The following is a 4,628-nucleotide window of genomic DNA, read 5'->3' on the forward strand; positions in this document are numbered from 1 at the left end:
TAATTTTGCCTCCCATCAATGTCACGGCCAGCGTGACAATGGCATTCCAAGTTTAGTAGTTTTTTTTGGGTGGCATTCGAAAAGCCCTCAAGCTCCCAATAGCGGGTCCGTTGTCAGAAGAGATTTCCGAACTGAGACACGGTGGAAAATTGAAGTGTCATTTTTCTCAATTTTCGCCACTCATTATTGTTGCGTTACTTTTCGTGACGTTAGGCTCTGTGCAGCATTATTCTTGAGCTGGTTTCGTTTCGTGTCCTTTTCGAGAACATTTTTCAGGCCTTTAGGATTTGCCACACTCGTGTCTCGAAGAGCGAACACATTCCAAAATGTAAAACTGTGGACTTTCGGTGACTGAACTGAGCAAAGGCAGAAAAAGGCTCCAAAACAATGACGAAGCACATAATCGGTGGCAATTTGTCATAAGAATACCGCCCTTCGGAGCCATGGTGGAAGATTTTGGTGAAGATTTTCTGTGATGAGTGATTTCATATTATCAACAGATAAGGCCAGTATTGCTGGAACTGCTTAAAGTTTCCGGATTTCATTTAATCTGATAAATACCAGAAGACAAGACTTTCATCATGTCGATTGTATTGTCGTATCTTGTAATTGTATGATTATATTCAAACCCATAGATTGAAAAGATACTCCCGAGATACATGCAACAATTGAGATGAATTGTACATGATTGAGGGTAAAATGAGTTGCATTCAACGACGTCCCTAAAATAAGAACTTAATACGATTCAATTGCTTCTAGTTTAACGCAAACAATATCTCATAAGCTAAGGTCAAATATTCATCTCTATTCGTTAGCCTCAAAGAAAATTCTCATCGTACAGAAAAGCTGCAACGTTGCTTTGGTCAGATATCTTTACTCCATATCTCAGGTCAGATCGAGATCAGTTGTTTTTACCGGTGATTAACATGCCATTCGTTTATGGAAAGGATACTTGTGAGCATATAAATCCTGCACCGTTCGTTTGGGACACCAAACCAAAGCACCTGAACGCAGGTGAGTCCAAAAATTCCCCAAGGACATCTAAGCTCACTACCAGAAGCTCCATGCGCAGTTACAAGTTTGAGCTGGGTTTTTGCATAGGATTGAAAACACCCACTATCCACATGGAACCGAAACACTGCACACGGAGCTCGGAGACATCCCAACGCTTTTTCCTTCTATCACAGCAACCGTTGCAATGCATGGCTTGGTATTAGTACGACACAGAGGTTGCCACTAGATCCTCGCCCTCGGTGGAACTATTCCATTTTCCGGCAACGATGAATTGAAAGTGTCCAACGGGGAATCATATTTCAGGCGCTCCAACCGGGCAGATAATAATTTAAAATATTACATGCACCATTACCGCAATGCACGATGGATGCAGGGTGGGACCGTGGACTGGTTGACGCGGGTGGAAAGCTTCCTTCTCACACTCTCATCGGAAACGGTAAGTTCTAAAAAGAATTACAAATTGCTGCTTGAAAAACTGCTCTCTTCCTGCTTTACCACCGAGCAAACGGAAGCGAAACTATGGAAACATGTTTTTCCCACGCTTTTCCGGAAAGGTTTTCGTTATTTTTCCCTTTCCATGTAGTTGGTTACCATTTTCTCTATTTTCGTTTGGGTAGTTTAATATGCTTTATTACATTTTGCGGTGAATGCGTCTTTGATCCGGATGATCCTTTTCCCCGCTGTTTATGATGTGCATCCAGAAGCATTTGTGATTAGCTCATAGAATTGAGTTTAAAAATAGCACACATTTCATTTTGTTAATTATATTGTATGCTAAGAAAAACATGTCCTGCCGGTTCTTCGCAGGTCGTTAAAGTTAACCGATAAACTTTAAAAGGCGTCTGTTGTCGCTTCCCGAACGATAGACTACTTGAAGCACATATAAAACCCCTTTATGAACTCGATCCTTCTTCCTGAGCTGCAGGATACAGACTCCTAGTTATGACACCAATATTATCTTCATCCCTCATCGATTGGAGCGAAAGCTTGATTAATGATGATGCAACATGAACGGACAGGCTGTTGAGGTATTTGGACGAGAAATTACGAGAATATGAAAGCTTCACCATGTGTTGAATGTTACAAAATTTATTTTCAATCGAGATGAAACGTAAAGAACTCATTTATCATAATTGTTTCAAACAATATACGAACAAATTAGTTTTCCTCTGCCTACCGACAACCCTCAAATACTACCGTATTGTGAGTTCATTTCATTACTTTGTCAGTTTATAACAATGAAGGATAGTATTGTCCGTGTGGGTCAATATTGATTGCCTTCTGCCAAGTTCATCCTCATTATGGTACTTTAATTATACGTTTAATCACATACGGATTGCTTCAAGATTCAATTAAACCACTCCCATCTGCCATCAAACGAACGATTGTACAATCTAATTCCCTGGATGTAGAAGATGACTCCAACTTGCTCTCACTCCGTGGATTATCCGCTATACATTGTGCCACTGATGATGAGACAAGATTGTTGTGCGATGTATCGTTTAATATTTACCAATTGCACGCACAGTCTGCACCACCATCTTAATGGCGTTTTATCGCATGCCAACCCACACTGCCGGCCAACTTTGTGCTGCATCGATCAAAGGACAACCTGCCCGTACAGCTCTCGACACTCGACACTCGGCGCGTTCGTACTGCTAACACGGAAAATGCCTTTGTACGTTGTCTGCCGTGAAGTGTCACTTAACCGCAGCAAACGAGCCTGTCGCTGTCAAGTTAATAACTAGCAAATCCACTTCGGTGCTACAGAATCCGTCCTGATTATCACATTCCTTTCGTTCCGGTTCGACTCACCGCTGGAAAGGGAATCCCGGCAGTCATAAGCCATCACTTCCAGGAACAGCGTTACTTTCGAAACGTGGTGTTAAACGTGTCGCTTTCATCCTTCGCAGCGCTCAAAGGCAGAGTTTGATTGATCGTTTTTATTCGCTTACCCTAAGGCCTCCCAACGGGACGACGGTTTAATCGATGGGGGCGGGTTAGGGAAAACATTTTGGGCAAGTGCGTAGGCCGTGTGTCATTGCGTCATGTGCCGATCGACCCACGGGAATGCATTCTACACTCTACTCTTGCTACAAAAGATAACTCGCCCGCGTCCTCAAACATGATACGTGACATATCACGAAAAAATATAGCAATTGATAGGAAGTACGTGACAATTGTGTGCCTTTGAAGTTTTCAACTGAAACTGAATGAAGTGTCAACAAATTGCTTTACTAAGGTAATGATATGTTTACGAAAGCTTTTGAAATATCTCTGTGCTTTATAGAAATCTCTTTCGCTTCATTATTTTACTGAAGTATGAAAGATTCTTCAACGTCGAATCTTTGTTTAACCGTAGTGACTATATAAGATGGATTAAACCGTTTCTTATGGTGTGTATTAAAAGCTGTAATCTCAAATGATAGAATTTCCCCCTCTCAAAACAAACACCTTGCTATTGATTGCATGGACGGTTAAGGAACCTCAAAGCATTGGGTAAAACCATTTTATTTCAGTGCTAAACATTTTAGCAGATTCATTTACTCCAAAACCACCTTCTCGAACACGCTTTCCCTTGGGAATAAAAAGAAACGTTTGTTGATCACCGCAAAATAAATACCTCCAGTTGATGTAATTGCTGCGGCAAAGAGAATCGAGAACATTGTCCCACAGTTCACCTGGGCAATGGTTATCTTGAGAGTTATGGAATTACTTTCAATTGTGCGAATATTACCGCAGGACAAATATAAGGTGGGATGCTTATCGGTCAAGTCCCAGTAGAGCAATTTACAATAAAATTAAATGAATATTGTATTGTATCGTTGGCGAATCTTATTGTGTTTTGTTACGAATTTCTATGTGATCATTCATTTTATTTCAATCATTTTACCAAGAATTCAAAGAGCTTTGAAACTTTTTTTGACATCAGATTAAAATAATATTGATGTTTGAAGAGGAGATAATCATATTTTATATACACTTAACCGTATGTAACTCTATATCAAAGACTAAAACCCTCTTCCAATTTGATAAGTCCCCTGTTTGCGGTGCTCCACATTGCACAAACAAAGTGTGTACTAGCGAAGATTGAACGTAAGTAAACTTTTGTAGCCATATTCAGTCGACTGATTACGTGTAAAGCATGCATGCATCTTACGCTGGCTTACCGCTTCCAGCCTACACTGTCACCGAGCCAAACCGTGCCAGACGTATCCTCTCCGCCGTACTTCGCCGTCCCATGTTCCTCAAAGGACTGCAATGCAACGACGAAGTTGTTAATGAAACTTCCCGAGTGTGTCGCAATGATGGGAGTGCACTGCTGTTGCTTGTTGGACGCAGCGTTGCGTCTCGTAACTGTGGACAAGAAACCAAGTTTTCTATGCCAGCAACGCCCGTGAAGAGTGAAAAACCTTAACAAAGCGTTCTCTACCTATGCCCGCCAGCTTTACGAACCTTTAAGAGCTCGTTCAGCGTCAATTGTTGCTTGCCCGGGCATGCTTGTTTACCGTCGCTTTTCCGTTTCGTCGAAAGCCAGTGAACATCGCTTAAGCACACGTTTGTGCTAGTTTATTACATGCCGTGACCCGTTCAACCTCGGTTCGTTGGTGTTG

This window comes from Anopheles moucheti, chromosome 3, assembly GCF_943734755.1.
Source record: "Anopheles moucheti chromosome 3, idAnoMoucSN_F20_07, whole genome shotgun sequence".
Classification (NCBI taxonomy): domain Eukaryota; kingdom Metazoa; phylum Arthropoda; class Insecta; order Diptera; family Culicidae; genus Anopheles; species Anopheles moucheti.